Raw genomic sequence first — 25201 nt, forward strand, 5'->3', positions numbered from 1 at the left:
GTACTATGTTATATGCAGAGGCGATACACTCATATGCATGTGCATACATGCACAACACAAACTCTCACTCATTTAATTACATATTTTCCAAGTAACAAACTATGTTTGATATGTTTGTCATCATTTATTTAGATATATATTTGTGACTACTTTCTGTAGCACAATTTAAATGATCTTTATTATAAGATTTTCCCTTTCCCCTACTCAGGAGAAGAAGAAGCCTGAAATGGGAGAAGGAAAAAAAATGTAAATCTAAGCCAGATTTTTCTCTACTACACATCTACATTACCAAATTAAATAGCAAAATCATGTGCACTAAAACAACCTGAATCTATCATATAAGGGACTTTCCACAGACCATGTTTGGTAGAAACACAAATACAGTTTGCGGAACTTGAAACAGATGTGATAGCGTAGACTTCTTTTGGACAAAAACAAACTTGTATGTTATTATAATCCGTGACTATATTTTACAATACATCCCATAATGTTTGAATTTTTTCGTAGTTCTGCTTCATGAATTGATATACATGGATATATGTATGTGTAATGGTGGTGGCAGCTGGCAAATAACGTGGTTTATGTCTTAAATAAAGTTGAGATGTTCCTGTTTATTTCTCAGGACTACCCTGCTGAATTTTCTTGGTAAATATTGCCCCCTTCAGTTCATTATGAGGGCATGCGTGGTAGTAAATTGTACATTTAGCTTCTGGCTGTTAAACTTGGCATTAAAAAGACACACAGACACCACAGCCAAACCTGCTCGAAGCTGATAATATCTCATTGCTCAGATAGACAATATAGTCCTTTCCCAGAGATTACTTCAGCATGAGAGAAGACTTTGTTGTGTCCGAGGGATCAAGAACCAAAAACAATCTCCACATAATAAAGATGATCATTGACAATTAAATTGCCTTTAGTGGCCGGGAATGATTCGAAATCTGTGTAAATTTCTCCAAGATGGTCTTAAAGAAATTGTATGGACCCATGTGGATTACTAAAGAAAAAGCATTTATATATATACATTTCTTAGCTACAGACCATTTATAGCAGAAACTAAGATTGTGAGAATTCTATTGCTTTAGGGGCAAAAAGAGATGTAAGCTAGAGAGCATTAAATTCAGCCAATTTTCATTATTGAGCAAGTCTGGAGATTATAAAAAAGACTCTTTGTTTATAAAAGAGCTTAAGAGAACCTCTGAGAAAAATTTTGGAAAACAAGACTACTTTTGCAAAGAAGATATAATTTGACATTTCATTTTAAAAACAACTATCATTAATCATTTTTGAGCAATCACAAAATATAATTGTAGGCATTTTGTACTACTTTATTAGGTCTAGGAAATTATTTAGTAATCTCACAGGATATCCCACAGACTTATACTAACCTTGAAAATAGTTTCCAGAAGGCAAAAGGCTCATACACACAAATTGTCACTAGGCAACACTATATTGCATAAGTATTAATTCCATCATTTACTTTGTTGGCCATTTTCATCTCTTCCTACTGTATTCAGTCTCAAAACAATAAGAAAGTTTGAACCTAGCTCTAGTTTTGCATTTGATTCTAGAATTTCCCTACATGCACAGAAATTACAGCCAATATTATAGATGACCTTTATTCCACAGAAGATAAAAATATATACTTTATTTTTCATGATATATGGATAGAAGGTGTGAAGAACATGTTTAATTTCTTTAACATCTAATGCCCCTTTTTAATTTCAATAACTTGAAATTCTTTATATCTGTAAGAAAAAAGATAAATGTTTTAATTATTGCTGAATTTCTGTTATATACCACCATTTACTTCTTGCTTTTACGGGTTTTTTGTTTTTTGGTTATGAAAGACTACAAAAACAGTATTTGCATTATTTAAATCTGAGTTTTTATTTTGGATGCCTTACAAAAACAAATGTCACTTAAATTTAATATCAATGGCAATTTTGTTCTAAAAAATCTCAGTCATAAGATTAATTACTTTAAAAATCCCCTAGGGCAGGACCTATATTTCATCTTGAACTGTTCTTTTCCTTTATTTTTCTTTGTGTTTGTGTGTACATGTATTTGTGCATGTGTATAATATTATGTGAATTTTTCCCATTTAAGCTAAGACATTCTAACTAAATATTTGGAAAATACAGAGAAGTAGATAGCAGAGAAGAAGAAAGGGAGAATATGATTTATTTTTGCTATTTGGCCATATACGTGCTTTTTGCTTATGATTCTATTTTAAACTTTTTTTTTCAGGAGGGACCAGAGATCGAACCCAGGACCTTGTACATGTGAAGCAGGTGCTCAATTATTAAGCCACACTTACTCCTTTGTGACTCTATTTTATACAAACTTTGGGCCATCTCATCTTTCTTGAACAGTATGTTCATGGTGTCTACTCTTGTCCCTCCAATATATTTTCTACTCAGAAGCCAAAGTGGTCATTTTCATAAATAAATTTGATTACACTGCTCCCTTTCAGTGACACCCAGTGCATTTAGAATAAAAGCTGAACTTCGTTTCATGGTCTACAAGGCCCTGTGTGATCTCACTACCCACATACCTCCTCTTGCTCTCCATTTTCATCTCATGCAACACTTCCTCTCCTTCAGTGGGCTCTGTTCACAGGGCCTTCTTTCAGTCCCTCAAATGTGCCTTCCTACTTTGGATATTTGCACACGCAATAATTCTTCATGACAAGCTTCTCATTTTTCAGTGTCTAGTTTAACTGGCACCTCCACAGAGGCTAGCCCACTTAAAGTGGGTCCTTTTTACTATTCACTACTACTATACCCTGTTTGTTCCCTTCAAAGCACTTATCTTACTAAAATGTTCATTTATTTATTTGTATGATCACGTTAAATGTTCACCAAGGTGTCCCTAGTGCCTATACTCAATAAAGAGTAATTGAATGAAAAATAACATTATTACTTAATCAAATATGATTGATGCACTGAGTAAAGACAGATCCCAGGGTAAATATAAAATCAATCTCAACAATTTATTCATTTATGTATTTATCTAATAAATATTTAATGAACATCTGTTGTGTACCAGAACTATCCTGAGCATATAACAAATTTTTAAAATTCTGGTTCCATTAAGCTTATATTCTGAGCAAGGATGGGGGAGAAAATGGTTGAGGAGATAGACAAATAACATCTTAAGTTGAAAGGTCAAAAGTGCTATGGAAACAAAACAAGAAAGGAAGATCGGGAGTGTGGGGTAAGGGAAACCAATTTTAAATAAGATGGCCAGGATAGGACCCAGGGAGAAAATATCTGGTATTAGTGAGGGAGCAAACCAACTATAAACCTGGAGAAAAATCATTCCAAGCAAATAAAACAAAACAAAAAATTCACAAGAAGTACAAATACCCTGAGATAGAAGTACACCAAGGCTTGTTGGAAGAGTAGGAGTTGAGGACAGGTATAGCATCTTTTAGAACAGGGGTTCTTAACAAGGGGTCCATGAGCTTGAATTGAAATAAAAATAAACATTATTCTTGTGGGAAGGTGTTTGTGCAGGTGTGATATATTTATTAAATAATACACAGTATAGTGTGGACTTAGTAAGGGATCCATGGTTTTCACCTGACTGGCAAAAGGGTCCATGCAACCAAAAAAGTAAAGAACCTTGTTTTAGACCATTGTAGTTTTTAAGGTGATAAACTGAGAAGTGACTTAGATTTTAATACGATAGTTCTGGCTGCAGTGTTAGGGGCAGCCAGTTGGGGATCAAGAGAGGAATCAGGGAGACCACTTATGGGGAGTTATGGGAATAACTTAGAAGACAAGTGATGGTGCTTGGAAACAGGGTGGTAAGAGTGGAAGTGGTGAAAAATGGTCAGATTCAGTTTTATCACCAAATTCTTTTGAATTAACACAGCAGAGAAGGTAGCATCAGCACTTAATAGCACAATTGATAATACACAAGATGGAGGAAATTGCACTTACCAGATTTATCTTTAGGGAGTGTTGTGTATTTGGAAGAAATTCTTTAAGAAGAAGCTGAATTGGGGGAGAAAGCAAAGCACTGAGACTGAATGCAGGGGGAAAATGTTCTGTTTTTGAAAATGAAAGAATTTGTCAATTATTCTGGAGAAGCAAAGTTTAGAGAAGGGAACATAAGACAGTGGTTTGTGAGATAAAGAAAGACTGTGTGCTCCATGTTGTGGTTATCCCCTTAAAGATGAAAATTTTCAACAGAAATACTAAAATCATGAAATACTTGAAGTGAGTATACATATAGACAGAGTTCATATTGGAATGGGTATGACAAGGAATCAGACAAATAGAAAAAGCAGGTTAGCTACAGGCACTCAGCAAAAGTATGCTGAGTACTTTAGACCATGAAATGGAAGTATAAAGGCAAGTTGTCTAGACCTTGAGGGTTTGGGAGGTCATACAGATCTCTTTCTATGTAAGCCTAACAATGTTTAAATCTAAAATCTCTGATTTGGGAAACTGACTCAGGAATGAGAATTAACCAGTTGCGTTGAGTAAGGGAGATATGGAGTTATACGTGATATAAAGTTTGTCTACCCCTGTCATTTAAAACAAAATCAAACTAAACAAAGATCCTTGAGGTGATCATAGCACACAGAATCAAATCTGGCTACCTATTAGGCCACCAAACTAGAATACCCATCAACAGAGGCCATGGTGACAACTGCATCATTCAAAAAATCCAAGGGTACCAGGTAATTGTTTTACAAAATTGTGTAGGGATCGAAAAAAAAAACACATTCCATAGAGGATATATTTCCCCTAGGAGTCACACCTCAAAGATAATTATCCTAAGATAATTTAAAATTCACTTTAAATGAACAATGCCGAAAAAGAATGTTTGAGTATAACTATCACTAATTTTTACTGATAACAGTAATAATAGCTAGCAAGTCATAGACTGTAATCATTTTTCTCTACTGTAACTATGTAATTTGAGGTTTCCATTATTTTAAAAATTAGGCTAGTGAGTCATTTAACAAACCTTAAAGATAACATAAGTAAACATGCAGATATACTTGGCTCAACAGGACTAACTGCCTCAGTTTACTCCTAACTTATACCTATATACCTTAGATATCATGTTGCCCTCATATAATACCACTTTCCTTCTTTTCCACTCCATATCTGACTTTGAGGTTCATATTAAATGAGCTTTATTTGTATTAAAATGGACTTGTGAACCAAAGGCCTCAACATGGAACCCAGAATATGGTATTTTCAATGTCCCATCCTCCCATCAATAGAACTCTTTAGTGATGCACTCTCTTTCAAAAGTTAATATAATACTTCCCAGATTGGTTTTTTAAACCTGCTTACACAGGGAAATGATTGGGCAGCAGTATGATGCACTTTTCCACATATAACTGGCAGCTTTAGAATAGAAATATATCACTGGAATCTTACTTACTCCATTTTAAGCCAAATGACTAGGTGATTATAAGCACACTACACACTCACACATATATTCATAAATCACTGCTGATGGTTGTTTTTAACCTAAAGTTTTTGAAGAGATCAACTACAGCTCCAGGATGAGATGGTGCAAGTATTGTGAGGACTTTAGATGACTTCTCACCTAATGGCCCTCCCCAGATCATACCTGGAAAATTGACCTTTTCTACAGCCTAAGTGGTCCAGCAGCTTGGGGGAAAGGCAATGGCATTGGTGTTAGGTACATTTGAGTGCAAATACCATCACTTACTAGCTAAGTAAATTTAGACAGGCAATCTAGCCTTTCTAAATTTCTTTTTTTAACTGTACTTTAAAGGTCACAAAATCTGTTTTACTGGGTTTTCCAGAGGGCCCTACTTCCTCTGCATGAACTTTGGCAAGTCATTTACCTGGGGTAAGCCTCAGTTTTTAAATTTATAGGTTGGAAATTATATTACCTCATAGCATTGTTATGATATAAATAAGATGATACTTATAATTCAAACACTCCTTGCTTGGTATGCAGTAAGTGCTTAATAGTGTTAGTTACTGTAAGTGTTATTCTCTTTCTTTCACCAATGACCAAGCTGCCACTGGACAGAGCACTAATAAAATAATGACTATTTGAAGGATACGTTGGAAAGTTAAAACTACTTTGGCAAGTTGAAATGATCATAATTAAAAAGATGAAACATAATGGTGATGAACGTAAAGTCCTACATTAAGTTTACAAAGAAAAGTTTAAAAGGACAAAATGAGAGAGGATGAACCTTGAAAACATGAAGCAAAATGGAAGAAGCTAGTCGCAAAAGACAACATATTATATGATTCCATTTATAGAAAATGTCCAGAACAGGCAAACTTACAGAGACAGAAAGTAGATTAGTGGTTGATTAGAGCTGGATCATAGACTGGGTAAGGGAAATAAGGAATGACTGCTAATGAGAACAGTGATTCTTTTCTTGGGGAGCAAAAATGTTCTAAAATTAGAGAGTGGTGGTGACTGCACAACCCAAAAAAACATTAAGTTGTATACTTAAATGGGTGAATTGTATGATATGTGAATTACATCTCAAAAAAGCTGTTTTTAAAAAATGAGAGAGATACAGAAAAAGGCAGTTTATCTGAAAAAAATTAATTTATGGGAAGTCCAATAAGAAGAATTGTCCTAACTTTCTGAAATTTTGAGTTGTTCAAAGATGAAATGGATTCCACAGGACATAACGGGTTTCCTGTCACTGGAAGAATTTAACTATGGGCTGATAACTGCCTAGCAAGGGTATCAAGACGGTTTTTGAGCTTAGGAAACTTTGGTTTAGTTGACCTTAGAGGTTGCATTCAACCTCAAGATTCTGACTCAGCAATTCTGTGATCAGTGTGGTGAAACTGCCAGGAAAGCTGATAGAATCCAGCCTGCATCAGTGAAAATAGAGTATTAGATAAGAGGAGATAAGAATCCTATTATATTAGATTCATCAGCCCACACCAAGGGTCTGAGAGCAGAGAGGCTCCAAGTTTCATGTTTTCTGGAGTCCAAAGCTTATACCATTTAGGGGGGCTATCTTTTAAAAATTTACAAAATTACAAATGTAGAACTAAGTACAAAAATTAGTATTAATTTAGACTGAGAAAGATCACAAACGGTGAAAAGCTGACAAATTTCATAAATTCAGAAGTGTACTATTTTCATTAATTAACTGCCTGATACACCCCTAAAAAATACAAGCTTCTTTTCACCCTACATTTGTTGAATGTGTACCATATCACCTCTTCATATAATGGCAGTCATATAATATTTTTAAAGAGGAAAGAAAAGATAATTCAGTCTCTCTTCTGGAATGCTTGATTGCAATTTGTTACTTAGGAACACTTCTTTTTAGCTTCACAACACATTATTATGTCATATAAACGTTTAAGATTATTGTTAACTTTTGTAAAATGCTCTATCATTACTTTCCTATGTGAACTGTAAGATTTCAGATCATTTTTTATGCCTTAACTAATTTTAAATACCCTTTGAACTGAAGAGACTCATTAAAAAGATTATTTTCAATTTCCGCAAATCAGGATACCAGGAGAATTGACACAGCTGATATAGAAAGATTCCTGGAAGCTATTGCTGTGCAGGGACAGTTAGCAGTAAGTTTAACCATCACAGAAGTGGCAGTGAACCACACAGGTGTATCTCGGTCTCCCCAGCTAGTCAAATCTCAAAATGCTTGTGGCTAATCCAAAGCTACCAGACATTACCACCTGTATTAGTCAAGGTTCTCTAGGGAAACAGAATCAACAGGAGATATCTGTCAACAGTATGCAATTTTATAAGCCTCTCACATGACCATGGGAATGCACAAGTCCGGGTTCCACAGGCAGGCTGCAACCTGGGGCTCCAATGAAAGTCCAATGAAGGTTCTTGACGAGTACGGGGAGACATCGGCTGTCCAAAGATGAGCTGGGAATTCTCACTCAATGGTGGAATCACTTCCCCTTTTAAGGCATTCAACTGATTGGATAAAGCATCACTCATTGCTGATGGCAATCTCCCTGATTGATGTAATTGTAATTAGCTCTGTATGATTTACCACTGCAGTAAAGTCAATGGTGGCTAAAGTCCATAAATGCCCTTGTATTACAGTTAGTCCAGTGCTTGCTTGACCAAACAACTAGGCACGATTAACTGGCTGAGTTGACACATTACCTCAACCATCATAGTCCACCCTTGTCAACTTGGCAACCATACACATTACCTTAAACCATACTTAATCTCTAAGTAAAAACAATAACAAGCATGCATGCATATATGTGTGTGTATATATATATATATATATATATATATATATATATATATATATATTTCCACCTAGCAATGTTCAACATTCCTGCATACAACCAGAAATGCATTAATTCCATACAAAATAGGGTGCAAGTTCTTGGGTAATATTCACTCTTAAACTTGACATCCTCAAATATTATGACATGAAACTGATACAACTTATTTTTTGATAAGGGAAAAGTTTAGGGAATGAGACAAAGAAATTCATTTTGTGTACATATACAGTCATCATCAAAATGAAACAAGAAAGAAAGAATCTTGACTATTACAGTCCTCATTTCTGTAACTGGTCATGTGGTCAAAGTTCATACTTATCACTACTTTCTTCCACTATCCATTCCATGTTTCCATTACCCTCAGCATGCACTTCAGCTGGCCATGGTTCTTTGCCTGGTAGGGTGACCTAAACTTTCATTCCTGAAGATTCTGGGCCATTGTTAGTCCTGCTTAGACTGGGTTGTTGCATTTTTCCATTGACTTTAATCACAGGACATGGCAGTGCTAGGAGATGCCACAGAGGAGCTCCTGTATTCCAGGCAAACTTTTCTTTACCCCCAATATGTAGATGCAGTCCTATTTCCCCTTGATAGTCAGGATTAATTGCCCTAGTCAGTACAGTAATTCCCTTCTTTGACTGTTGATTCAGAGGTAAAAGGAGCCCCAGAAGGCCAGGTGGCAGTTTTAACTTCCAGTTCAATGGAATCATTGTTGTGTTTCCTGGTAACAGCACTCTTTCTTTTGGGGCTAAAACTTGTAGACCAGCAGAGTTTGAGGTTGCAGGGACAGGAAGCAAAAAATTTGCTAGTAGGTCACTAGGGGGAATAGTGAGTGGTGCCACTCCCATTTCCACCCATGATTCCTGGACCTGTGGATCCTGGTTATGGGAGAAACAGCACCATAGAGTGGACACTGATTTAGAGCATACACAACCTCCTGGAGAACATTGCCCCAGTCCTCCAAGGTATTGCCACCTAGTTGGCACCATAATTGAGTCTTCTAAAGACCATTCCACCATACTATCAATTCAGCTGCTTCAGGGTGATGGGGAACATGGTAAGACCAGTGAATTCCATGGCCATGTGCCCATTCCCCCACATCATTTGCTGTGAAATGGGTTCCTGGATCAGAAGCAATGCTGTGTAGAATGCCATGGTGATAGAAAAGACATTCAGTAAGTCAATGGATGGTAGTTTTGGAAGAAGCATTACATGCAGGAAATGTAAATCCATATCCAGAGTATGTGACTATTCCAGTTAAAACAAATCACTGTCCCTTCCATTGTGGAAGTAGCCCAATGAAGTCAATCTACTGCCAGGTAGCAGGTTGGTCAGCTCGAAGAATGTTGTCATATCAAGGGCTGAGTATGGGTATCTGCTGCTGGCAGAGTGGGCACTCAGCAGTGGCTATAGCCAAGTCAGCCTTGGTAAAGGGAAGCCCATGTTGCTGAGCCCATACATAACCTCCATCCCTACTTCCATGGCCACTTTGTTCGTGAGCCCATTGGACAATAACAGGAGTGGCTGGGGAAAGAGGCTGAGCATTAGCTGCAGAGCAGGTCATCTTATCCAAATGATTATTTAAAATCTTCCTCTGCTGAAGTCATCCTCTGGCAAGCATTCACATGGGACACAAATATTTTCATGTTTTTTGCCCACTCAGAAAGGTCTATCCTCATACCTCTGCCCCAGAACTCTTTATCACCAATTCTCCAATCATGTTTCTTCCAATTCCCTGACGATCTAGCCAAACCACTGACAAGAGCCACTGAATCAGTGTACAAGCACACCTCTCACCATTTCTTTTTCCAAGGAAAATGAACAACCAGGTGCACTGCTCAATGTTCTGCCCGCTGGGAGGATTTTCTCTCACCACTGTCCTTCAAGGATGTCCCAGAAAGGGACTGCAGTACTGCAGCTGTCCACTTTTGGGTGGTACCTGTATATCATGCAGAATCATCTAAAAACCAGTTCTGAGTTTTCTCTTCCTCAGCCAACTGATTGTAAGGACTCCCCAAGAGGTCAAAGCTGTGGGCTGGGAAAGAGAAGTTAACATGGCAGGGATGGTGACCATGGGCATTTGGACTTCCTCATGTAACTTACTTGTGTCTTCAGGATCTGCTCTAGCCCTATCCCATATACACCACTTCCACTTTATTATGGAGTGCTGCTGTGCATGCCCAACTTTATGGTTTGATATGTCAGATAATACTCAGTTCATGATTGGTAACGCAGGTCTCATGGTAACTTGATGGCACATTGTTATGCATTCAGTCTCCACTCAGGCCCAGTTGCAGGTCAAAAACTGTTTCTCGAAAGTGGTGTAGTTATTGCAGAGGATGGCAGGGCTTTGCTCCAAAATCCTAAGGGTCTGTGTTGTTATTGATTCTCCTATAGGATCCTGCCAAAGGCTCCAGACAGCATCTCTATTTGGCACTGAAACGTCCAGCACCATTGGATCTGCTGGATCATATGGCCCAAGTGGTAGGAGAGCTTGCACAGCAGCCTTGACCTGATGCAGAGCCTCTTCTAGTTCTGGTCCCCAATCAACACTAGCAGCTTTTCTGGTCTCCTGGTAAATGGGCCTGAGTGGCACACCCAAATGAGGAATGTGTTGTCTCCAAAATCCAAAGAGACCAACTAAGAATTGTGCCTCTTTTTTGGTCATAGGAGGGGCCAGATGCAACAGCTTATCCTTCACTTAAGAAGGGGTATCTCAACAAGCCCCACACCACTGGACACCTAGAAATTTCACTGAGGTGGAAGGATCTTGTATTCTAGTTGGATTTATTTCCAATCCTCTCTCACACAAATGCCTTAGTAATAAGTCTAGAGTCTTTGCTACTTCTTGCTCACTAGGTCCTATCAACATGATATCCTCAATATAATGGGCCAGTGTGATGTCTTGTGGGAGGGAGAGACAATCAAGATTCCTGCAGACAATATTTTGACATAGGGCTGGAGAGTTGATATACCCCTGAGGCAGGACAATGAAGGTATACTGCTGTTTCTGGTGGTCCTTACTAATAGCAATTGAGAAAAAAGCATTCACCAAATCAACAGCTGCATACCAGGTACCAGGGGATGTGTTGATTTGCCCAAGCAATGATACTACATCTGAGATAGCAACTGCAATTAGAGTCACCACCTGGTTAAGTTTATGATAATCTACTGTCATCCTCCAAGATCCATCTGTTTTCTGTACAGGCCAAATAGGAGAGTTGAATAGGGATGTGGTGGGAATCATCACCCGTGCATCCTTCAAATCCTTGATGGTAGCACTAATTTCTGCAATCCCTCCAGGAATCTGATATTGCTTTTGGTTTACTATTTTGCTAGGCAGGGGCAGTTCTAGTGGCTTCCACTTGGCCTTTCCAACCATATTAGCCCTCACTACACAAGTCAGGGATCCAATGTGGGGATTCTGCCAGTTACTGAGCATGTCTATTCCAATTATACTTTCTGGAAATAACCACAGAATGGGTCCAGGGAACCACTGGATCAACTGTGAGATGGACCTAAGCTAAAACTCCATTAATCAGCTGACCTCCATAAGCCCCTACCCTGGATTGGACCACAGTGACATTTTGGGTCTCCTGGAATTAATGTCACTTCTGAGCCAGTGTCCAATAATCCCCAAAATGTCTGATCATTTCCTTTTCCTTACTGCACAGTTACCCTGGTAAAAGGCCAAAGATCTCCTTGGGGAAAGGTGGGAGGAAGATTAACAGTATAAATTTTGGGCAGTTTAACAGGATCCTTCACCAAGGAGACCTGGCCTCCTCCTCATTCAAGGGCCACTGGATCTGTAAACTGTCTCAAGTCTGGGAATTGATTCCCTGTGATTCTCTGTGTCTGTAATTTGAGTTAGGGTTTTGTTCACTCAACCTAGAATTCTTTTGTTTATACAGATCCAGAAGAAATTTAGTAGACTGCCCATCTATTTCACTGCTAGGTACTCCATGATGTATTAGCCAATTTGCCACAACTCTACATGACCCAGACTATATTGAGCGCTTTTTTGAATCTTCCTTTCATTGTGGTAATCACACTCACCTTGACTTTGGCGATTAACTGTTTATACTTGACTTTTACCAGACTGACATACAATCATTCCCATAATGTTTAAGGATTCTAATCTCATCACAGCCCTCTCTACTGTAAAATCTGGACTACAGAGAAGAGCAACTACAGAGCTCTTCAGGGAAGATGGAGTTAGTCTTACAAATTTACTCATCACAGTCCTTATCAAAGGTGTGTCCCCTGGACATTCCTATGATGGGTGGGCAGGTCTCAAATGGTAAATCCAATCTAGCATTCCAATCTCCCTAAGCCTTTGATTCCTTCTTCTACTGTATAGCAGGACAAATCAGAATCTCAACCTTAGACATGCTAGTCCATCTTTTGGTTCATGTTTCAGTCAGCCACGGGAACAAACTGTTAGAGCCCTTTCTAACCCCTCAAGCTACAGCATTGAATCCAGAATTTCTGCCCATACCAATAAATTCAGCCTGATTCAACTTTATATGCCTTCCACCATTATCCCATACCCTTAGTATCCATTCCCACACATATTCCTCCGATTTCTGTCTTTAAGTTGGAAAACTCATGCAGTTCTTTTTGAGTATATCTTACTTCCTCATCAGTCACACTTTGTATTTCACCTATTGAGGATTGTGATTTTAGTCTAGTAATAGGTCTCAAAGACAAGATAGGTGGTGGGGGTAGATAAGGAGAATGATTAGAAATACCTTGCAAGCTACTGACCTCAGGGCATTCCTTTGTATTTTCTTCTGATGAGACCAGGATTAAATCTCTTCAGGCAGGGGTTGGAAGGCAGTTTCCTCAGGGCAGACTGGAAGCTCAGCAGTGCATGCTGGAGTTTGGCTGGCATGAGCCTCAGGGCTTGGAGGAGGTCCAGACTCCTTGGGGCAGGCCAGAGGTTGGGCAGGGCAGGCTTCAGTTTGGCTGTTACCCACCTCAGGGATGGAAGTTGTTTCAGACTCCCTGGGGCAGACTGGAGGCTGGGTGATAACAAGATTGACAAGGTGTGGTCTGGACAGGGCAGGCCACAGCAGACTTATCTGGTAAAGTCTCAGCAGAATTCAGGGTTCTAATGTCTCCACCAATATTATCATTATCCCATATGTCTCCATCTCAATTCTCTGGATTCCACTCTTTCCCAATCAATGTCTTCACTTTAACTGCAGAAACACTGCAGGGTTGAGATTTTAGTTTCCTTTTTAACTCCACTACTCAAACAATGAGAGTCTGAGTTTGGTTCTCAGATATTTCGAGCCTGTGGCTACAGGAGACAAGATTTTCTTTTAGAGAACACATAGAAACTTTGCTATCATTTATGAGGCATTTACATTTCAAATTTGAAGACTTTAACTCATCTCTTTCTTTTATTAACAGTATCCAGATTATTTAGGAGGAACCAGCCATCATCATTATACCATTAGACTCCACAAAACACTGTCAAGGTGTTGAAAACACTCTCACCCAGATCCTTGCTTCTTATAAGTGAGAAAATAGGGGAATCCAGTCTTGATATTTTGCATATTTCAATTGCCAAAGGGCGCCATGGACTGTTAGCAGCCTCTTCATTATTGGAAAGGAAGTGGTCAATACCCTTGAGTCCAATTAGAGTAGAGAGCCAATTGCAAAACTCCCAGAACCACCTTAGACACCCCATGTTTAAGACTCTGTTCCTCAAGAACCACTCCCAATACCAAGCTGAATTAGTCAAGGTTCTCTAGAGAAACAGTATCAACAAGAGATATCTGTCAACAATATGCAATTTTATAAGAGTCTCTCATGTGACCATGGGGACGCACAAATCCAGGTTGTGCAGGCAGGCTGCAATCAGGGGCTCCAATGAAAGTCCGATGAAGGTTCTTGATGAGTTGGCTGTCCAAAAATGAGCTGGGAAATTCTTACTCAATGATAGAATCACTTCCCCTTTTAAGGCATTCAACTGATTGGATAAAGCATCACTCATTGCTGATGGCAATCTCCCTGATGTAATTGTAATCAGCTCTCTATGATTTACCACTGCAGTAAAGTCAATGATGACTAAAGTCCATAAATGTCCTTGTATTACAGTTTGCCCAGTGCTTGCTTGACCAAACAACTGGCACAACTACCTGGCCGAGTTGACACATTAGCCTAACCATTACACCACCTAAGGACTGGAAAGTCAGAACAGTCTTAGCTCATTCAGATTTAAATGTCTTACTGTTGCACTTTTATAAAACATGTTCCTATGTAAACACATTGCAAAGTCCCCTTCCTAGGTTGTGGAAGGGGTTCTTGCAAGTAGGGCCCTGAAGCTCTTAGCTTCGTCCTATTCATACCTCTATCAGAGGATAATTTGGAAAGACAAATTGACTAGCAGAATGCTGAAACCATGCAGTATGAGAAATGTTTGAGGGAATTGGGGATTTTCAGCCTGGAGCACAAAAGACATAGAGGGACATGATTATTGCCTTCAAATATTTGAAAGATTGTAACATGGAAGTTTTTCCAGCCAGACACTCTGATGAGCTCTAGAGAACTAAACTAAGAATTTGCAAGGGAGAGATTTCAACCAATTGTCTAAACAATTAATGTTGCTAAAAAATGGGAAGTGTTGCCTTCTGTAGTAATGGGTTCCCTGTCACTTGAAATGTTCTGCAGAAGTGAAATGATTACCTGTTAAGAAGAATGCTATAGACATGCTTTCCACAATGAGTAGTAGTTCAAGCCAAATAGCTTCCAAGTTACAATTCAGTAGCTTTTCCATACACTCAAGAGATTAGATTATCAGTGAAAAAATATGTCTTCAATGCATCTGTGGTCAGAGTACCACATTAAGCAAATTTTCAAAATATAATATTGTAGAATTTTTCATATACCTTAAATCATGTCTTTCAAAAATTAATGCTCATATACAATAGACTTATTCAGTATCATTTAGGTATATCCTAAAATCAGTTCTATACTTAAAATCACCATATAATCATGTTTACACATCTTCTCCCTTCCTGAATATTTATCAATTACCATCTATGAAACAAACACTATGCCTCACTTGCTAGACACTAGGAAAAAATGATGAGTAAAACACATCATGGTCTCTTTCTTCATGGGACATACAATCAAGCTGTATTTCTACTTCTGAAAGCGTTTATATGTTTAGAAAAGCATGTGCACGTCATCCAGAGCACGAGATCTCAAGTCTGATTGGGTTCAATTCCTAGGTCACTCCTTATAGGAGCAAGTTACTTAGTATCTCTATGCTTCAGTTCCCTTTCTATAAAATGAGGATAATAATACCTACTTCACTGTATTGTTATGGATTTAAATGGGAAAAGTCTTCCAAAAAACATATGGCAACATGCCTGGTACACATAAGTGTGTTGTACGTATAAGCTATTATTAATATTACTGTTATTTGGAAAGAAAACATGTGAAATACACAACATTCTTCTCAGTGTTGTGTATTGTGAGACAGACATTAAAGTAATAATCTGTAACACAGAAGAGGTCAAAAGAGAAGCTTACATATTCTTCAAGTTGTCCTGCTCTTCCCTGAAAATACAGCATACTGGAATAATTAATTTGGAAAAACAAAACATTGTTAAAAAATATATAATCCTAAGCAATAAATTATGTAAAACCCTTATTAATCACTAAATGGAAAGCACATTTCCAGAGAGAAAAAAGCACTTTGAAACGACCCTATTCTAACCATTAAATCAGTGGCTACAGAAGATGGCGCTGCTGAGATCTGGTGAAAACTGCCAAATGAAGACTTTCCAAAATGCCTGAAAGATTTGAATATTGTTTCTTGGTGAACATCACTGAAGCCAGTTTTATCAAAAAAATGTTTTAATTTAATACTTTCAGTATAAGGATTTTTTCTTTTTTTTAAGATTTGCTCCTGCCATTTCAGCATTTATATGGTAACTGTGTTCCTGGGAACACAGACTCAGGAACAAAAGAAACTTTCAGCAAATAACCCTTTCTTTATTTGTACAACACAAAGAGTTCAAAAGAGCAGGGGGAAAGATCCCATCCTGGCCACTCTCCCAGTGAGGCCAACTACTCAGGTCAGGGTGAGTGGATGGCAGCTCCAGCTCAGAAGGCCACAGTTTGCATCTGAGAGGAGAGACCCTGTCCTGGTATTGTTGAGTATTTATACCCTGCAGGGGAGGGAATCTTGCATCTGAGCATTCCTGCCCTAATAAACTTCCGGAGCTGCTAGTTCCTACTATGGTCAGCCCTTTTCATTGGACCTAACATTTCCCTTAAACTACAGAATGGAAACAGAATGAAATATCTGCTCACAATAGAAAAGGAGGCAGGGATGAGGGGAAGTAAGGGTGTGGGAGAGTTGGGTAAGCAGTGAGAGCTGGGAGATGGCCACCCAGTCTCAGTGTCTGTGACTTCCCTACCAGTAACAATCTGACATTGGCTGAATCATTTTCTCATCAAGCAATTAAAGTCACAGGCTTCTGAAAGGGGAGCCAACCATGGTTGTTCCATACCACAGATGGCAACATTGCATTCAATGAAGCAAAATTTTAAATTGTTTTTATTGATTATATTCAGTTCATAGGTTACCAAATTAAGGGGGCACAGAAATGATATCCCTCCTCCACAAAGAATTTATTTATCATAAAACAAACAAACAAACAAACAAACCACATTCTTTATCGGGCAAGGCTTCCACTTTCCAGACATTGCATCCCTTACAGTGAAGCACAGGGAAGTTTTGTGGGAAAGCACAATAGTAACAGTCTTTCCCACTTCTGGCCCTTTAAGCCAGCTTGTCCCATGCAAGCATCAAGCACCTAAAAGTTGCAAATTGCAGCCCCAAGATCTTCCTTCACTCCATCTCAATTTCTGATAAAGCATCTGCTCTGCCCAAACTGCTAACACTTTGGCTGCACCTACATCCTCTGCCACTCATATTTGGTGTCTCAATCATTGGAGAGCCTGCTTTCCCTATAGATTCTGTTTCTATTAATCAATTCTTCCAATAGCAAGTAATTGAAATCCTACACAAACTTGGTTAATAAAATTGAATTTTTGGCTCATGTAACTTAAGAGCTCAAGTTTCAGACACAGATCCATTCAGGAGCTCAAATTCTGAGAGAGGGAGAGAAAAAAAAAGCCACACTTAACATCTTCTTTCCAATGGGTGTATCCCCTTTTCTGACTGCAATTACTGCTTATTTTTTCCACCAGTATTAAGACTTGCAATCTAGTCATGCTGATTATCGTGTTTACCCCTAATATTAAAGATGAGGTGTGAGCAACACATTCAAAAGACCCAGACTGAGTTTGCAAGGATGATTCCCAACACCAGCATATCAAAAGATTAGGTCAGTGATTCTTACATTTTGTTGTGCATTAGATCACTTGGAGGGCTTGTTAAAACACAGGTTGCGGTGGCCCATCCCCAGGTTTGGTAGGTTTGAAATGTGCTCAATAATATGCATTTTTAACAAGTTCCTGGGTGATTCTGATGCTGCCAGTTCAGGAGGTACACATTGAGAGCTATTAGAATAGGAAATAAAGGCTAATTATATAAAATATCAGATGTCCACTATACTTACTGAACTAGTTCCTGAGATTTGTGTGCTGCTTTCCTGCCCCAGTTAGGGACTTAAATCTTTGCTTTTAATCCCATAAAACATCTCCTCTCCCTTAACCAAAGGCTACTTGGCCAGTGCCACAGCCAAATTCTTAAGATTTTTACTCCCTTTGGAATAGATCATAAAAATTAGGACCATTTTCCCAAAATACTCAATTTAACAGAGCTGTGCTGAGTCCCATGTCTTCTAGTGTGAACTCTTTGCTAAACATTGCTTTCTTCCCAAAGACTGGTTAATGGCAATCCATGGCTCCTCTGCCACACAAGGCTCACGGCGGCCTCTGCTGGTCTCCCTTCTCTTCAGGATTTCATTTATTTTATCTTCTTGTTTCTGTGGCTTTGCCTGTCTGTCTATCTCTTTCTCTCTCTGTATTCATTCCATGTATAAAGGACTCCAGTAAGAGGATTAAGACCCATTCTGACTGAGGTGAGTCATGTCTTAACTGAAATAGATTCACCGACTTTGCTTACAAAACTCACTTGCAATGGGTTTACACCTACCAGAATGGATTAGATTTAAGAACATGTTTTTCTGGGGTACATACAGTTTCAAACTATCACACTCCCCATTTCCTACCACCAACCCAGCCCCTGATAACCTATGTTCTAGCAGACTATATGAGTTTTTTATTTCTAATTGTTTCGTATTAGTGAGATCATACAACATTTGTCCTACTGTGTCTAGTTTATTTCACTCAATATGATGTCTTCAAGGTTCATCCATGTTGTCGCATGAATAAGAGCTTCATTCCTTTATAATGCTGAATAATATTCCACTGTATGTATATACAATGCAAGTATCTGTTTGAGTCCCTACTTTCAATTCTTTGGGGCATATACCCAGCAGAGGAATTGTCAGACCATATGAAAATTATATTTTTAGCCTTCGGAGGAACTGCCAAACTATCTTCCACAGCAGGTGTACCATTTTACATCCCTACCAGCAATGAATGAGTATTCCTATTTTTCCACATCTTCTCTAACACCTTTAATTTTCTGGTTTTTTTAAATAGTAGTCATTCTAGTGGATATGAAATGGTATCTCATTGTGGTTTTGATTTACATTTCCCTAATAGCTAATGGTGTTGAGCATCTTTTCATGTTGTTTTTAGTCATTCGTATATCCTTTTTGGAGAAATGTCTATTTAAGTCTTTTGCCCTTTTTTTTCCCCACCCCCTGCCCACCTCTCTTTGCCCTTTTAAAAATTGGATTGTTTGTCTTTGTATTGTTGAGTTGTAGGATTTCTTTATAAATTCTGGATATTAAACCCTTTTTAGATATGTGGTTTCCAAATATTTTCTTCCATTGAGTAGGTTTTCTTTTCACTGTTGTTATAAAGTCCTTTGATGCACAATTTTTTTTTTAATTTTGAGGTCTCATTTATCTATTTTTTCTTTTATTGATTGTGCTTAGAGTGTAAAATCTAAGAAACAATTGCTTAACAAAAGATCTTGAAGATGCTTCTCTATATTTTTTTCTAGATTTATAGTCCTGATTCTTACAACTAAGTCTTTGATCCATTTTGAGTTTATTTTTGTGTATGGTTTGACATAGGGTATATGTATTTGTGCATATGCATATCCACATATCCCAGCACCATTTTTGTTGAAGAGACTATTTTTCTGACAAGACTTGGCAGCCTTGTCAAAAAGCAATTGGCTGGGAGCAGGTATAGTTCAGTAGTTGAGCACCAACTTCCAATGTACAAGGTCCTGGGTTTAATTCCCAGCCCCAGTACCTCCAAAAAATAATTGGCCATAGATGTGAGAGTCTATTTCTGAACTCTCAATTTGACTCCATTGGTCTGCATATCTATCTTTGTGCCAGTACCATGCTGTGTTGACAACTGCTGTTTTGTGATAAGTTTTAAAGTCAATAAGTATGAGTCCTCTTCATTGTTCTTTTTCAAGATGATTTTGGTTATTCAGGGTCCCTTGCCTTTCCAAATAAATTTGATGGTTACCTTCTACATTTCTGCAAAGTAGGCTGTTGTAATTTTTATTAGGATTGCATTTAATCTGTAAATTGCTCTGGGTAGAATTGAAATCTTAACAATATTTAGTTGTCCAATTCATGAGCATGGAATATCTTTCCATTTATTTACATCTATTTCGATTTCTTTTGGCAAAGTTTGTAGTTTTCCATGTGCAAATTCTTTACATCCTCAATTAAATTTATTCCCAGGTATTTAATTCTTTAATTTGCTATCATAAATTGATTTTTTTTCCTTGATGTTCTCCTCAGATTCTTCATTACTAGTTTGTAGACACACTACTGATTTTTGCATGTTGAATTTGTACCCTGCCAGTTTGTTGAATTTGTTTATTAACCCTAATATCTTTGTTATAGATTTTTCTGGACTTTTTATATATAGGATTATGTCACCTACAAATGGTGAAAGTTCTACTCCTTTCCAGTTTGGATGCCTTTTATTTCTTTATCTTGCCTAATTACTTTAGCTAGAACTTCCAATACAATGTTGAATAAAAGTGGTGATGGTAATCATCCTTGCTTGTTCCAGGTCTCAGAGGGAGAGCTTTCAGTCTTTTACTGTTGAATATGATATTAGCAGTTGGTTTTCCATATATGCCCTTTATCATGTTGAGGAAGTTTTCTTCTATTCCTGTATTTTATATTGTACCAGTGTCTTCTCATCTCCATGATTTCTGATGAGAAATTGGCACTTAGTTTAATTGAGGATCTCTTGAATGTGATCAATCACTTTTCTCTTGCTGCTTTCAGAATTTTTTCCTTATCACTAGTATTTGGCATTCTGATTAATATATGTCAGAGTAGGTCTATTAGAGTTTATTCTGTTTTGCTTCTTGGACATGTTCATCTATGTCTTTTGTAAGAGTTGGAAAATTTTAAGCCATCATTTCCTGAAGTATTCTTTCTTCCCCTTTTCCTTTCTGGGAGATAGGAAATTAAAAATGAATGTGAGAGCAAGTGCTAAGCATGTGCACACACAAGTGAACATGCACACATGCACAAACCACACTGGTATTTATCTCCAGGTATATATAGCATGAAGTGTAAAGAAGACAATCTTGTGTCTTGGAGTGTAGTCAGGAAACAACACTTTGCCTGTTCACACATAAGTCATCAAAATAAATAGCAATATCCTTGAGGTCATGAAAACATGAAATAAGTGACTTCACATAAGAACTGGCACTTCTGTAAGCACTTTATTAGAGCATAAAACCTTTTGGACCATCAGTATTATATTATACACTAAACCAATGAAAGTAAATGAATAATTAGGGATGGACATTATGAATAGACAAGTGGATTCAGAAGAAATAAGTGAACCAAAAGAATGAATATTTAAAATGAAATCCAGAGGGGGTGGGGGGATGGGGTTGAATGGGACCTCACATATATATTTTTAATGTAATATTATTACAAAGTCAATAAAAAAAAAAAAAAGGGGAAAAAAATAAAATAAAATAAAATGAAATCCAAAGACCAAGGATTGTGGGACGATGGCAACTGCCTAACAGGCAGAACTGAATGCTCTCAGAAAAACAACAGAGAAAGAGCCAAAAGCTGTCTGAGGGACCTGCTTTGGGGGTCAGCAGACCAGGACAGTGCTATCCAACTTTCAGGAGGGTAAGGGACAGAGAGACAAAAAAACAAAAATGACAAACATGAGTTAACAAGCCCCCATAGCAGCAGGGAAGAGCTACCCTCCCCTATCCCCAATATATTAAGCAGGGGTAAAACACCTGGCTCACTGAAGCCAACTGAGAGGGAAACAGACATCTTCTTCCCTGTCAGTCATTTCAAGGGAAAAGGGAGGGGAGGCCAGGGTGCTTTTCTTCAGTGAATTTGGCCAGCAGAGCCCACTTTGAATCTCTGATCTATAGATTCAACATAGGAAGACAGAAAAGTCCAGACTCAAATACCTCAGGGGAAAGGTGCTTTGGCTAATGCCATCTGCTGACTGGTCTGCAAATTACAAGGAGAAAACTAATTGCATTTTCTGTATCCAACCCCTGGGAGAAAACCTGGACCCCCCTTGTGACTCCCTGACCTGATTTTGAAAACTTAAGCTGTGCAATTTAAAAAACTGAGAATAAGCTGAACCAAATATAAAGAGGAGCTATGGAAAAAAGCAACAACCACAATAGGCAAGAGAGAGAAATTAGCCATCAGAGTAAATTCACCAAAATATTCAGATGCCTAGACATTAGCAAAAAATTACAAGCCTTACTAAGAAACAAGAAGAGATGGCCCAGCCAAAAGAACAAACCAAATATCCTGAAAAAATAGAGGACTTAATACAATTAATCCATGATAATCACACAACTCTCCTAAATGACTTCAAAGAGTTTAAAGAAAATATGACTAAAGAAAAATATATAGTATATGAATGATTACTCAGTGCAACTGGCAAATCATTCCTGTGATCAGTATTCTGTAATTTTTTTCATACAAAATAAACACTTGCTTTTAATTGAGGAAGACTGGAGAATAGATATCATTTTGGATACTTCATTTTTCTTTAACCCTTTCTTACTCATGCTCTTTAATTAAAACAATCTATCTGGATCAATAATGATTTAGCAGGACTACTGTTGAACAAGATTTTCAATTTTTCTGCCTCATAAAATTATGAGTTGGCAAATTGTTTTCTGCTGTAATTCATTCCAATAAGATGTGAAGAATTCCCAAATAGGAATTTGATTATCTAGAAAGAATTATGACCTAAATTAAAATTATATAACTAAACAAATAATTTATTTCATTCTCAGAGATTATTATGTCCAATAGTTAGAGCTGTATTATAAAAATTTAAATTATGTTATAATTAATTTCTATTATATTTGAACTACTATTTACATTTATAAATGTTTCTATGCTATTTTTTATAATTTATTATATTAAATCTAATCTGGCCTTACACTCTTTTTTTAAATTTATCATTTCTTCAATCTATTTTTCTATGTATTTTACAATTTTACAATAAAGGACTTTTTAACAGCTTAAAAAAAATGAAACCCAAAATTTGTTATGGGTTTGTATCCTGCTGAAATTTTCCATCATTCTCAGTTTTAAATGGTTTATTATAAAGTAAATTTTAAAAGCTTAGTTTTGGTGAATTAGCATGATCAGAATGAAATTTTCTTTAATACATTCCTAAACCCTCCAAATTCAAGTCTTCTGTTCCCAAACATAAGACCCCAGATATAATCATGATATATACAAACTGCTGTGATGAAAAACATTCCTAATGTGCTCAATTGTTTCACTTTTAAAAAATATTTTTTAATAGCACCCTCTGGCCCTATTCTAACACTTGTCTGCTTTCTAACTATAACCATTCAAAGCTCATCAGAGTAGACAAGCATGATACTAATGCTCTGCAGTAGTAATTCATTAATGCCAAGAAAGTTTCTTGCTTGATTACTAGGTTACACAGCTAGCATTTCTTAATCTTATTACTGGAGTCCTTTTATAAGCAGAATGAAAGTCAGACAGAGAGTCATGGGAAGCCAAAAACTGACCATCAACAGAAGCCAGAAGAGAAGGGAGAGACCAGGAGATGCTATGTGCCTTGCCATGTGACAGAAAGCTAAGGACCAAGGATCGCCAACAACAAGCTCCAGAATGCCGTCTTTGAGAAGAAAGTATTGCCTTGATGATGCTTTGATTTAGAATTTTTTCCAGCCTCATACTATGAGAAAGTGAATTCCCATTGTTTTTTTTTTAAAAGATTTATTTATTTATTTATTTCTCTCCCCGTCCCCACCACCCGCCCCGGTTGTCTGTTCTCTGTGTCTATTTGCTGCATCTTTTTCTTTGTCCACTTCTGTTGTTGTCAGCAGCACGGGAATCTGTGTCTCTTTTTTGTTGCGTCATCTTGTGTCAGCTCTCTGTGTGGGTGGCGCCATTCTTAAGCAGCGTGCACTTTTTTTTGCGCTGGGCAGCTCTCCTTATGGGGCACACTCTTTGTGCATGGGGCTCTCCTAAGCAGGGGACACACCTACACGGGGGACACACCTGCGTGGCACGGCACTCCTTGCACACATCAGCACTGCACATGGGCCAGCTGCACACGGGTCAAGGAGGCCCGGGGTTTGAACTGCGGACCTCCCATGTGGTAGACGGACGCCCTAACCACTGGGCCAAGTCCGCTTCCTCCCCATTGTTTAACCTGACTAGTTTCATGGTATTTGCTTAAGGAGCTTAGGAAACTAAAATAGACACACAGCTTATTTCGCCTGATATGGTAGTTTTGTTAAATATTGATCATTTTTTTGTATTGTTTATCCTGGAAAAGTAAATTTCCTAGCACATCACAGTCAGTAACAGAATTTGGCTTATATTTGTCATATGTGTTAGTTTTATTTATCAAATCCTGTAAGTGATTGTATGACTGAAAATTAAACCTTTGCCCAGTGAGGTAAAATAAACACACTATAATTAGTAATGTAACACATTACAGTTAGTACATTGTCAGACCTATAAAAAGTGCTTAATAAATGGTGGCTATGACTAATAAAACTATTGGCTACACTGGAAACCAGGGGGGAGGCAATTTTTACAGAGCACAGCAAGTTAAAAATGAAAGTATAAAAAGTAAGAAATGATCTAACCAAAAATTGTTAGATATGGCAAATTTGGGCCATTGTTAATCAATAAAGGATTAATTTGAGTAAAATCTCTATTGTATTATTAGTCTTAGAAAAAAAAGAATTTTTTAAGTGAGATATATTTTGAAAGAATAGAGGTCTTTTTATAATGCATTGTGTAAAGTAATATTTTCTATCCTTTAACTTTATTGATATATATTTACCTAAAAATCTTTAGTGATCATAAAAGATATGCTCTTGGCAAGTCATGCAGCTAGCTTACTGCTTAAACATTCAGATGTTTTAATCAGTCTTTTAAAATCATAGACAATTTTATATAACCAACAGAGATCAGAAATTATGAATGTTTCAGTTCATAATTTATTTTCAGTATATTCACATTTCATCTCATCCACAATGGTTCATTTGGAAAATTAGGCATTTGAGAACCTCCTTCAAATATATCCACACTTGTTACTTCCTCTCAAAATTTGAGAAGCATTCAGGGACCACTGAGTTTGATTACTGATCCAGAGGCAGATAAGCAATAGTTAAGGCAGTAAGAAAATTAAAAACTGTTCTCTGCATAGAATAGTGACCTAATGTTATTTTTTATGGTTATTTATTTTGATTCATGTGATTCATTCACATCTTCCCAGCAGGATTGTTAGATACTTGAGATCAGAGACTGTACTTTGTGTTTCTGTGTCCT

General features: G+C 37.5%; 1 pseudogene; it reads right to left on the bottom strand.

Annotated features, from left to right (window-relative positions):
- Window positions 1–8533: 8533 nt before the first annotated feature.
- LOC139440170 (uncharacterized) lies at window positions 8534–11966 on the bottom strand (annotated as a pseudogene).
- Window positions 11967–25201: the final 13235 nt, after the last annotated feature.

Source organism: Dasypus novemcinctus, chromosome 2, assembly GCF_030445035.2.
Source record: "Dasypus novemcinctus isolate mDasNov1 chromosome 2, mDasNov1.1.hap2, whole genome shotgun sequence".
Lineage (NCBI taxonomy): Eukaryota > Metazoa > Chordata > Mammalia > Cingulata > Dasypodidae > Dasypus > Dasypus novemcinctus.